Genomic DNA, 13,246 nt, shown 5'->3' on the forward strand with positions numbered 1-13,246 from the left:
TGTCTCAGGCCCCTGAGTTGTCTTTTGCCTGATGGTTGCAATGAAACATTCACTCCTGGGGGTGAAAGTGGGGGTGGTGGTTTGGGGGCATTTGCAATTGTCTGAGGTCTTGGGAGGGGTACACTACCCACCAGAGTCAGGGAGCCACTGCATTAACTGCATCTAAGCATTCCTTCAGTGCTTAAATGGAACACAAGCAACATTGCCCTGCAGAAGTATGTTGCAGGGGAACCCTCGAAGTTCTGGGCCAGGGCACTTTCCAGGCTATCTGCGGGAACAGCAGCAAAATGCCTCCGTTCGGGCAAGTCACATTCGGGACATAAACAGCAGGGGGAGCAGTCTTGCAGCAACCAACAACCCCCCAAAACGGGAACTTTTTCACACCGGATGTACGACGTCCTTGCTGTACATCAAGGCATTGGAAATGTGGCAACAATTGGCAACAAGGCATTGGAAATGTGAACGGTACCCTGCTGTCCCCTTAGGGACTGCAGTGTCACAATGCAGGGAGTGTGGAAGCACACTTCCGAGATGTGTCCTGGCCCCGTTGTAGGGTCTAGTCTGGAAAGCGCCCAGCTATCTCTTAGGGAAGGATTGAGGGGGCACTGATAAGCTTTCAAGAAATGTCAGTGTTCCCCAGAACCACTGCCTTGGGGTTAAACTAGATGTGACATGGCATGTGTTCTCACATTTCTGTCTTGGGAATGGATCTTGAAAATAAAACAAAATAAAAAGCAGCCATGGAGAGCCCCAATCCCAATCAGACTGCAGCATGCTGGGTAGGTTTTTTTTTAAAGCTTCCCCCACCCCGGTACATGCTTTTTCCCAAACTGCCCCCCCCCGCACAAGCCACTACTTGTTCAAGAAGAGAAGCTTACCTGGCAAATGGCAGTTTTAAAGGAATATGCTTGAAAATGGGCTCTGTTTGCGAGCGCACTATGCCCCCCTTGTGTCTGACATCAGACGCAGGGGGTGTGGCTGGGGGGGGCTCTGTTGGCTAGCTGAACAGGGGCCGGTGGTGGCTTCCCTATGCTCCTGGAATGGGCTACCCGGTGGTGCAGTTAACTAAACAAAGAAGTGTCAACCACCTAGCCCTTCTGGCTTTTAATGGGCTAATGGGTTCATTAATAGATTTACATTTGAAGAACGTTACATTTTAAAAGTCCTCAGTGACACATGGAGGCTATTCACACGATGGGAGAAAATCAGGCTAGCGGCGGCTAGCCTGATTTCCTCCCATCATAAGAACCACCGGGCTCGGCTGCAAGCCCAGTGGTTCTTAAGCGGGTTACCCGCTTAAGTAGCCTGGCACTTAAACCAGGTTTGCAGAGCGAGCGCTCCGCAAACCTGTTTTTCCTTATCGTGAGTTGCCATGACATGGCTCTGTGCCACAGCAACTCTCGAGGAGACCCCCACCGGAGGGGAGGCTAAAAAGCCGCCTCCCAGCTCAGGGGTCTCTCCCGCATGCCTTGCGCACTCGCGCAGGGCATGCTGGAGCTTCCAGGGGCCGCACAGCCCCCAGACTCCCCAGCCCCTGCCAGCTCCGTGATGGAGCCGGCAGTTGTGTGGGTGGCTGCTGCAGCCGCCCAGAGCAGACTGCCTGCTCGTCTGCGGGGAGAGGGGGCTTAGCCTGCTCTCCCCACAAACCCTCTCCAGGTGGCTCCCACTGATCATGGGAACCGCCTCAATAACCCTTCAGATCCTGGGTTATTTGGGAACTCTGGCTAGGGCCTTTTCTATGGTGTCTCCCTCCATGTGGAGCTCCTTTCCCCAAGGGGTACTGCTGGCTTCCTTTTAGCTTTTTGTCATCTTTTGAAGATGGATTTGTTCCAGCTGAGCATTCCCACTATAGGGTAATGTCGGCGTTGAAATTGACTTGATGGCACACTTTAGTAGTTGTTGTATCCAGCAGTTTTAGTGTTTTAGGGTATTTTGTTGCATTTTATTGTTTAACAAGTGAATTTTAGCCTGTTGAAAAACGGGCGCTAGTAATGCTTTCGGCCCCCGCCGCCGAACCGCCCTCCCAGCTGCCCGATCCCACCATTTGTACAGGAAAGAGGAGCTCGCTAGCAGAGCTCCTCTTTCTGCAAAGGCTCTTCTCAAACTGGCGCTTTGAGCGGAAAGGACGCCCTTTCCGCTCAAAGCGCCAGTTTGAGAAGAGCCTTTGCAGAAAAAGGAGCTCTGCTAGCGAGCTCCTCTTTCCTGTACAAATGGTGGGATCGGGCAGCTGGGAGGGCGGTTCGGCGGCGGCATTTTTCAGGGCCAATTTGGCCCTTAGTAATTTGGCGGGGGGACGGGAATGGTGGGATCAGGCCCCAAGGTTTCCCCCCCGCCCGGCTTTACTGGCGGTGCCAGGCCTCGGCGGCGGCTCCGCCGCCACCTCGGCCAGCTTCCCCACCGCCTCTTCCCCCGGTGCCTCTCTCCTTTATTTGCGGCGGCCGCTTCTGGCCCCGCCGCCGCCTCACCCGTAATCCCGCCGCCAGTTGCCCCGTCGCGGCCACCGCCACCTCTGGCCGTGGCCACGGCTGCGCCGCCGCCTCTCCCGCACTCTCCTCCTGGCGTAGGCGGCGGCCACTTCTCCTTCTCCCGGCCCCAACATGGCCGCCGGGTCCTGCCGTTCGTGCCTCCCTTGCCCTGTTCTGGGCATGCCCAGAACAGGCCAGGCACGAATGCACGCTTGGTGTCCGTCCACGGACGGACACCAAGCATTTTATTAGAGAGGATTGTATTTTTCTCATTGTAAGCTACATTGGGATATGTGTGCGAAGTGGGGTATATGCTGTAAAAACAAACAAAAAGAATGAGCAGGATTGCCTGGTTTGAATGCCACAACAGATCCTGGTTTGTTCTAAGATTGTTCTAGAATGAGCTGCTCTTGTGGTAGCAAGCATGACTTGTCCCCTTAGCTAAGCAGGGTCTGCCCTGGTTGCATTTGAATGGGAGACCACATGTGAACACTGTAAGAGATTCCCCTCAGGGGATGGAGCTGCTGTGGGAAGAGCAGAAAGTTCCAAGTTCCCTCCCTGGCTTCTGCAAGACATCTCCTGGGCTGAGAGAGATTCCTGCCTGCAATCTTGGAGAAGCCGCTGCCTGTCTGTGAAGACAATACTGAGCTAGATAGACCAATGGTCTGACTCAGTATATGGCAGCTTCTTATGTTCCTATGTAGAATCCCTCCCAGAGGCGTATCTAGGGGAAATAGCGCCTAGGGCAAGCACTGAAATTGCGCCCCCTGTCCAAACATCTGACACCCATCTTTCAGATAACTTTACCATAATAGCTCAAAAATACAAGCCAAGCTCGTTAATCTTTTAATATTTTAAAAACTATATAGCAGTAGATTTAGCCAGACCAAAAAATGCTGGAAAACTACAAATTTCAGTATGCTGGGTTTCATGAAATACCCAAATACTATGTGGAGGTATACTTGGAAAACTAAACAGAAGTGCCTGTCTAATTCTCTATTATGAATTGTAGTTTTAAAAATAAGTTTTAAAAATAAAATGTTTATTTTTAAACTAAGTTTTAAAAATAAATGGAGAATTTGACTTTCCCCAGTTACTCTGGAAATAATTAAAGGATATGCAGAGTAAACTCTGTCACTGCTTGTAATATATTCTAGTATTTCAGAAAGACAGTTAAAATGAAAGAAAGAGAGCAAGAAACTCCCAGTGGGCCTTAATACTAAGGATTTCACACTGATTCAGAGGCAAACTCATCATTAATAGCCATATTATTAAGACATCACATTTAACTTACTTATCACAAGAAGCAAAGTAAGAGCAAATGAATACAATCCTAGCTGATAAGCTTCAGCTCAGTATTCACAAGCTCTGAGTCTCTGTACATAGTTCCAAACTAAATATGTGTACAGTGACATATACATATACATACATATATATATATATATATATATATATATATATATATATATATATATATATATATTCCCTGTAGCCTCTTGGGGGGGGCTCCTAAAGGCCATGGGGGGCCTGCAAAGTTTCCCCTTCCCCTCTGGCCTCTAGGGCCTCGCAGGGACCATTTGAGCATGTGCAGTGGCCATTTTTAAAGATATTTTTTTTAATGGCCACCACACATGCTCAAATGGCCCCTACAAGGCCTGGCATGGCCTAGGGCCTCATAAAGGTCATTTGAGCATGTGCGGTGGCCTTTTTGTTTTTGGCAACCTTTAAAAAATAATAATGATAATTTTAAAAAATGGTGCCCCCCTTCAAGTGGCGCCCGGGGCACGTGCCCTGCCTGCCCTGACCTAGATACGCCCCTGATCCCTCCTGCCCCTTCACACTCAAAGGGAGTGGGCATGCCTGAGGCTAGAGGACATTGCATGCAACCAGGATTGAATCTTGGCCCCCCATATTGTCTGAACCAGGCCTAATCAAATCTATGTAGTATTCCCTGCTGCCAGAGGCGCACTTAGATAATTTTGGAGCCTGGACCTAAAGGCCTTTGGAGCACACACAGACACACACACCGCTGGAGGCCCCATGCAAGTTAAGCATCATCCCCTTACACACACACACACACACACACACTTTTTAACACGTGGATTCTTAGGGTACAAACAGCAACCATACTCAAAAGAATGTATATTTATGAAAATATGCAATAGCAGAAACATTTCAACACATAACGTAACATATTCCCACCCCACATATGTCTTTCCCCACTCCTCACTCTGTCTCTAAAGCACCCAGCACAGGTCATAATCACACTTGGCTGCCCAGCACAGTGCAGGCCAGGAGTGACCTGACCATACCACCACCCAGGACAGACTAAAGAGGATTTGGGAGCCCCCAGGGGGGGTGGAGGCCCTGGACCTTGGCCCCGAAGCCCAGGGGTAAGAGCACCACTGCCTGCTGCAGTAAGACAACAGACCCAAGCAGCTTGAAATAGAAAAAGGTTCAACACTCAGCATTGTGGAAGATCCAGATCTAAAAGGCAGAGTGGTATGGAGACCAGTGGAATGCTGCTGGCTTCTGTTCTGTTAGCTGCAGTTCTTTTTGTAACTGTACTAGTTTCATCCTGAGAGGCAGAGTCCCTACAAACTTTGAACATGAACTAGAAGTCAACCTCACATATGTATTGCTTTGTGAAAGGGGCTATATATTGCTCAGAGATAGAGCACATGTTTTCCATGCAGAAGGCCCCAGATCAGGGGCATAGCAAGGTTGAAATTAGGCAGCGCCCCACTGCCTGCCTCCGCAGCCCCTGCCACCGCCACCCCACTGCCCACCCACTCCCACAAGCCTGCCTTTTCTGGACTGCACCTGCCCAACTCCGTGGTCACCATGCCGGCGTGCTGCCCCATGCCAGCAAGAGAGTAGTCTTGCCTTCTAGGTCCCACCAGTTCTTGCTGGAATGAGGCAACTCTGTGCTGGCTCCATGATACAAGTGGTGAGTGAAGCAGGAGACCCGCAGCCCAGTTCAGCAGTGGCTACACTCCTGTCCTGGATTCAGTCCCTGGCATCTTCAGTTAAAAAGGATCACAAGGGACAGGGCTGGTCCTCCGTCTGTAGGAAAGCAATTGCTAGAGTAGACAATATGGGGCTTGATGGGCCATTGCTCTGACTTGGTATAAAGCAGATTTCTGTGGTTGAAATCACCTGGATGGAGGAGGAAGGGATGTGCCTGCTAGGGGGCGGGCCCTTCAGGACTCACAGGATCTTTACTGGTTGTCAGTCTGGTCTGTTGTGTCTGTTTTAATCTGCAGTTAAGGCCTTCGTTGATGAGCCGTCTTGACCCATTAATAGCTCTGCAGCCCTGGGAGCAAAGTAGTCTGCTCCGTGTAAATCAGGAACAGTGCTGCATGGCGGAAGAACATTACACTTGTGCCATTCCCAGAGTGCTGCAGATCCTGGGACAGCCAGCGTTTGTGCCAGCCCAAGCACAGCTGATGCTAAGCTGATCCCCATGGACCAGATACGCTGAGCTGTTGGTGTACACTGCAGGTGGGTCTTGGGCTACCTAGGGCTGGTGGGGGGGGGTGCTGTGGAGGAGCAGGAGCCAATGGATGACGAGTGCCACCGGCTGGCTTTGTTTGCAACCCTGCACTTTGGAAGGAAGGGTAGAAAAAGCCCCAAGGGGGACAGAACGACGTGGTGAGGGGTGGGTGCGGGGGATGCAGAGCAAATAGCATCTCTTATGCAAATAGCATTGTGACTTCTGGGACCTCAGAAGCTGTTGGGGCATCTTGCAGACTTAGTGCTTGAACCTGGTATTTTTATGTGGCATTTCAGGCGCCACAAGTGTGACTCAAGAGTTTCTGCTTCACAGAGCCCTGAATTCTCGCTCTCCACCACAGGGCCGGCTGGAGCTATTTTGCTCCCCCCCTCCTTGCATGAAAGGGAGGTGTTGTTGGGGCTGGGACTCCCCTCCATCCTCAGTGGTGTTCCTGATTGCAGCCCCTTTCGTCTTTTTGATAAGCCAATGGAGAGAGAAGGCGCTTTGGCTGGGACACCTTTGGGAATGAGACACCCCAGACCCTGTTGTCTTGTGGATCTGGATCAGGGGGTAGTATTTCTCCCCCACCACTGTGATTTCCCTATTAGTGCAGGGCCTCTTGAATCCCACCACCACCCCTACAGCTGCCTCTGCTGCCTATCAGCAAGGCCTGACTCTGCTCCAGGGGTGTCGCTATAATTGAGTGGATGGGTTCAAAGAACCCCCCCTCCCAGCTCCTGAGGGCCCTCCAGATCCCTCCCTCCCTATTATCTTCATTATCTCCCTCACTCTGGGGGGCTGCCTCTCCCCTATCTATGCCCCTGCTCTGCTCTGTCATGCTAGGCTCATTATGTAAACTGAGAACCTAGGGGTGTGTGTGTGTGTGTGTGTGTGTGTGTGTGTGTGTGTGTACACACAGCAAATAGCAGGAGCTGGCTATAATCTTAGCTGTTGCCATAATACTGCTAATTATCTGGGGTGAGGTTAGGGGGACCAGATGCAATCAAAGGTGGGGCTCCCATATCTTTTATACTTCTATAGATGTGGGAATTCTGGCTAGTGCAGCTTGTTATTCAGGCGTGGGAAAAGCTGTCCCCTACAAATGTTTTCTCATGTACACAGTTATCAAAGGCACAAAAGCCCTATCCTCCTTTATGTTTGGTCACTCAAGGTGAGGATTTGATCCCATCTCAAATGTTTGGGGTTCCGACTGAAAAAATCCCTGGTGCATTGTTGTCCCAGCATGTAAAAATCTGATACTGGTTTCTTGGAGTTGGCTTTTGTTGTTTGTTTTAAATCCAATTTGGATTTAGTTGTGCCCTGCTGGGCAGCAATCCTATAGCAGGGGATCACACAGCAACAAAGAACAAAAAACTAAATAAAGAAGCACGTGTACACACAGTTTAAAAATGGCACAGGCCTGGGAGGGGAAGCTGTTGCTTCTCGCTATTGACATCACAAACAAAGTCCAGTAGGCAGAGCTGGGACGAGGGGCAGGTGAGCGAGGCAGCCGCCCAGGGTGCAGCGCACATAGGGGTGCAATGTACGGTAGTTTTAATTATTAAGTGTTATACTTTATAAACATACTTCTAATATCGGAAAATTCCTCCCTCCTTGGCATATATTTTGTGATGCTTCAAGTTGCAGGGATTGCAGTGCAGGCCCAAAGCCTTTCAGCAGACTGTACCATATGGATATATGGTAATTTGCAATGTGGTTTAGAGAGGGATTACCCGAACACTTACAAAAGGTGGACGGACATTACTACCCGGGGCATAGCTATAATTGAGGGCAAGGGTTCAAAGAACCTGGGCCCCCAGCTCCTGAGGGGCCCCCAGCAACACCTCTCCCTATTTTCTTCATGATCTCCCTCACTCTGGGGTGGCTGCTAGAGGGAGGGGTGAACACAAGCCCCCTTCTCCCCTAGCGATGCCCCTGATTACTACTGTGTGCAATAAGAATCCCACCCAGGTGCTGCTTGGCAAGGGTGGCCAGTGGGGTTGGCTGCGGGGATCGCACTGCAGATCTTACCCCAGGGTCACATTCACCCTCTCTATGCCTCAGTATCACGACCAAGACAAGCTTAACCAGGAGGTGGACCTGGGAACGGCTCTTTTAACTCTAAAAGTAAACTGAACATGGCCCTAGCCCAGGCCAGGAGTGTGGCATGTGGTCATATCAGTCCTTTCCTTTGGTGCTGTATTCACTCCAAAAATCTCCCTCTCTCTCTCCCTCCCCCTCCCCTCCCCTCCCACTCCTTCTCCTTCAACCCCTCCCTCCCCCCCCCACACACATCCAGTGACAATTTGCTTCCAAAGCAAAAATTCGATGCTGGCTCCTTGAATTCTTTTAAAAAATCAAATTGGGATTTTTAACGCCCTTGTCTCACACCGCACTCCACTCTCTTGTCATGCTCTTGGTCTGAATCAGGGTTCTACTTGCCAGATTTTTTTTTTTTAAAGATAAAGGGATAGTTTCTGGTCCACTTCTGGGTCAAATGTATTTTAAAATTAAATGCATTTAATTTTGTGTATAGATTGAGCCTTAGCCTTAGTGTTCCTTTCTTGTGAAATTGGTTCCCTTTGACCCAGGCCTTTGTGCAGCTCTGATGAGCAGTTTTAGAGTTAGGAATCCCTGATCTGCAGTACCTCTGCCCTAGGTTTGTACTTGTATGTGTTATCCTAGGATCATGGGGTGCAGCAAGTCATTGGCTGCGCCCCGAGTGGATTTTGCATCTGTCTCCACCCGCAGCCATTCTTTGCATTGGGCTCCTATTGGTGGATCTTGGCGTTCGAGAAAAGAAATTAAGTGGATCCTGCAAGCCTGATGTCTGCCCGTCTCTGCCATATAGCAATCACAGTAGCGATGAAGATGCCGCTTGGAATAAGTATGGCATTTTCCTGGGCATGAAATATTGCACTTGTAAGTGCTTGGAGAATGCTATATCTTAACAACAAAAATTGTGATGTAAGATGTGTAGACTGCACAACAAATGGGAACCAACAAGTACACAGTCGTTATACCCACCCTCTCGAATGAGGTGCAGAAAGGCCCTCCATTTTTGTCCAGGATATTTTGTTATATGCTGCATGGTTTTGATTCATACTGTTGACACGCAACTGTCCTGCTCTTTTCTTTGTTCCTACATCTCTGTGTATTTCTTCTTTCTTGTGTGTGCATACTTTGGTTTATTTATGCCAGCGTAACTGAGCTGTCCCATCCGATGTATGAACAAGCATGTCACCCTAATAAAAACACTCATTGTTACACTCTTCCACCATACTGGAATGCTGGGATTAGGCAACATTGTATTTTCCTTCCATTTCTTCCCTATCCCAAGGGCTCAGGGCAGGTGACAACTAATCTCATTTTATCCTTGCAACAGGTTAGCCTGACAGTGAATTCGCCCAGAGGTGCTCAGTGAACTTCACAGCCGAATGGCAATTTAAACTTGGAATTCCTGCATACAAATCTAGTTGTGTCATCCCCTCTCCAAAAGGAAACCCAAAAGAAGAAGAAAATTCAATTGGAGAGAGCGGGGAGCGGGGCGGGGGGGCAGGGGCGGAGGGCGAGACAAGAGACTCTATCTGTGCTTCTAAGGTCTGAGGCAGAAGTATCATGGGAGACACTGGAGCTTTTACATTCAATGGTGGAGAGTGACTTGACTGTGAGAGCCATTGCTGTTTGTCCTGACGATTCCAATCCGCAAAAGCACAGCAATGAAAAAGTGGTGATTTTTTCCCTACATAAAAAAACCAAAGTACATTTAAAGACTGTGTTTGGGGCATTTGTATACAACCTGCCGTGAGCCGCAGTGAAACCGGTTCCTAACTGTTGCTATGCATCCCACTATTCACTCCCCTTGTCTCCAAAGGGCCTTCCAGAGTATTTGGCCCATCCTTATGCTTTCCGCATATGCTGCTCCAAGCCATATTTCTTGGTCAGCCAAAAATATCATTGAGGTCCTCTCTGCAATACACTGTGCCCTTGTAAAAGCAGGCATTTGTCTCATTAAGATCTAAGAAGGCATTTGCCCTGCCTTGCTTGGGTAGAGAGAGGTAATATTTGGGGAGGCAGGTGGGGATGGAAGTGACTGCAACCCAGTTGCTGGACACAATGGAGGGGGTGCTGCTATGGTGGCAGAGGGAGCAATGGGGGGGAAACCTCAAGGGGTGGCAGACACCCCTCGCACACAGCAGCAATGGGTGGTGGGCAGCATTCATACCCCAGCAGCAGCCCAGAGATCCGTAGAGGAGAGGGGGTTGAGATCCTTAGAGATCCGTAGAGGAGAGGGACGGTGATGGGCACCCAGTAGCAATTCAGCTGCTGGGCTCATGGAAGGGACACCGTGGAGGATGAGGCAGTAGGGATCAGCTTGTACTCAGTGCCAGCTTGTACTCAGTCGGGCATTAAACCTGAAATTGGCCATGTGCAGAATGAAGAAAGGGGGAGAACATCAGAAAGAGAAGCTGTGTTTGTAGTCGACCTGCAGTGAGCCACGGTGAAACCGATTCCTAATTGTCCCTGTACATCCCGCTATTCACTCCCCTTGTCTGTAAAGGGCCTTCCAATATTTGGCTGTAATGCAACCATGGAGAGGAGATTCTTAATTTGATCAGAGTAGCAGCAATGGGAATGAGGTGCTTAACCCAGTCCTTGTGAGCTGTTTCCACTAAAAATTGCCCTTCCCAAGCTGCTTTTCTCCCCCAAAGGAAAGGTTGTGCAACCTCTGTGGGTGGCAAAGCAGCTTGGTCAGGGGGTAAGTTGTGACTGGAAAAATGGTCTCTGGGAGAAGGAGTAAGCTTTGGACTGCAACTCCCATCATCCCCAGCCCTAGTGACCAATAGTCAGGAATTGTGGGAGTTGTAGTCCAACAACAGTTTGAGGGCTGAAGTTATGCACCCCTAGGCTTAACAATTTCTCCCTCACTGCTGCTCCAGTTAGATGTGGAGTCTGTGATAATATTCATATTAACCCCAAAAATGCCAAGAGATGCTTCATTTTTCTCTAGTGTGATATGTAGTCTATTCTTACTTTGTGTGTGTTTGTGTTTGTGTCTCTCTGTGTGCACCTCCATTGGAAAAATTGAACAAACGGCACAGAAGGTTGACTGTGTGTCGCATGTGCCCTTCTCTTGCATGTGTGAGTGATGTGGTCCCCCTGCCCTTAAAGATTATGACTGGATAGAGAGCAAGCTTTGCTTATTAAGGTGTCAGCCTCACCCTCTTCTCTTTACTTCTGCTGTGCGGCAGCAGTGGAGGCGGGGGTAGGGGAAGCAAGGGACAGGACTGAAGCAGCAGGGAGTGTAGTGCGGTTGAGTGCAATTAGACACACCCTTTGGAAACCTGGGCACCATTGTAGATTCATTGTGTGGCCTGGAGCAAATTGCTTTCTTGCAGCCTCGGTTCCCCATCTTTGTGGGACTAATATAGTGTTGACCTACATCTCAGGGGATGTTTGGAAGGCAAACACAATAAAAATTGGAGGGTCATATCCATGTAGGTCACCACTGTGTGTGGTGCAGAAGGTAACCTGATACTTCTGGCAGTGCTCTTCTGTAGTTTCCCTGGTGCAATTTTTTGGGTCGAGATGCTGCTCGGGTTTTCTGATCTTGTAACAAGGACCAGTTTCTCGTTTAAATGTTGCAATGTATGGAGGATTGGTACAATTGCTCCCTTGTAGATTAACTCAAATATAATTAGGTATGCTTTCTTAGGGATGGTTTTAAAGAACTCTTGGAGGAAAGGGCAGACAGTTAAAACACATTTAAAACTTTTTGATCTGTTCTGTTTAGAAGACATTCTTACAGTTAGAAATGGTGGAGAGATCTGGAGTTCAGTGGGACAGCAGGGAGAAGCACTGAAGGCGAAGCCTAAGGGTTGGTCTTTAAGCACCATTGGGTTTGCCTGAAGCTGATCTGATCGTCAGCCGTGTTGGACATGTGGATTTCCCACCCACACCCATTTTTTGTAGCATAGGATATATCCGCAACAGCTATTTTCCCAGGATAAAGCCCCAGAAACACTGGTGCAATTGGCACTAAATCTTAGTTGGAATGAACATCTGAATAAAGAGAAATTCAATTCCCCAGGATGTTCTGTGCAGTGTCTGAACAGACATAGTTTGAACATTAGACCCGCAGGCTGGGAAGAGCTGGGTGGCACAAGCACATCCCTAAGTATGGAAGTTTCCCCTCCTCATACTGGACATTTCTAAAAGCATGGTAGAACTATGAGTGCTTTCATACCTTTCATAAAACCACCTTTTAAAATCTATAATATGATTTATTTTGAATATAGTTAACGAGGCACTTAACATGAGAAGCAGCCACTCTAAAATTTGAATGTCAAATCCTAGAAATATGACTTAATTCTAATTATCTGATGAATAGGACTCTACATTTCTCATTCCTGTGAACAGACGTGGTCTGGAAGCTGTTAAATACTGGTTGTCAATTACTATTTTATTTTGCTGTGGACCAGAGGTTCTCAACCTTGAGTCCACATGTTGTTGGATTATAAATCCCATCATCCCCAGCCATCATGGCAGAGGCCATGGTGGCTGGGGATGGTGTGAGTTGTAGTCCAGCAACATCTGTGTACCCAAGGCTGAGAACCCCTGCTATAGAGGGGCATTCATCCTGGGGAAAAGGCATGTTCTGCACGAGAATAGAGTGGGTGCTTTACTTCTGAGCATGCAGAATTGTTAACCATTATGCGGATCAGTGTGACACACTCGTATGATGTGGGACATGTATGCTGGTCTATGACATATGCAAAATTCAATATCAGTCTTTGTTTTGATTGTGTCTGTGACTGACAATGTAGATTTTGTGGTTGTGTGTGTGTGTGTAGAAAATACATCACTGACCTACATGAAATGCTCACAATACTCTAAGGAAACCAAACCATTCTGGATAAAGACAAATGACTGATGGCAGCTAGAATTTTATTTGGCAAATGCCAGAGACAACCTACAATGCCAAACATTAAAAAATGAATCAAGAAGCTCTGGCTTTCACTCTTAATCCAATTAACAAATGATATAAGGGTCAAAGTCAAAAGTAAAACATCTTTTATTAATTACTGTAAAAACAAATGTTTAGTACCAGACTCTCATCATATTTACGTTGTTGTCAGTGTGGTTCTCCCTTTCTTTTCTTTTCTTTTTTCTTTTCTTTTCTTTTCATCATAGTGATTTATCTATGTTCATATACTGTACTATGTAAATTTTTATTTCCATTTTTCATTACCAATTTTTATTTCCATTTTTTCTTCTATACAAT

The 13,246-nt window shown here is 48.1% G+C and overlaps 1 protein-coding gene across 26 annotated transcripts in view; it reads left to right on the forward strand.

The window, feature by feature from the left end:
- RARG (retinoic acid receptor gamma) overlaps nt 1-13,246 on the forward strand; it is a 328,355-nt gene that overhangs the window by 182,997 nt on the left and 132,112 nt on the right. The window contains exon 1 of one of the 26 annotated variants that reach the window (XM_053294848.1): nt 5,777-5,969. The exons of the other annotated variants lie outside the window; for them this stretch is intronic. The gene's annotated coding sequence lies outside the window, so the exon portion shown is untranslated. Of the gene's footprint in view, nt 1-5,776; nt 5,970-13,246 lie in introns of those variants that run through there. 26 annotated transcript variants of the gene reach the window in all.

Source organism: Hemicordylus capensis, chromosome 2 (genome assembly GCF_027244095.1).
Source record: "Hemicordylus capensis ecotype Gifberg chromosome 2, rHemCap1.1.pri, whole genome shotgun sequence".
Taxonomy (NCBI): Eukaryota; Metazoa; Chordata; class Lepidosauria; order Squamata; family Cordylidae; genus Hemicordylus; species Hemicordylus capensis.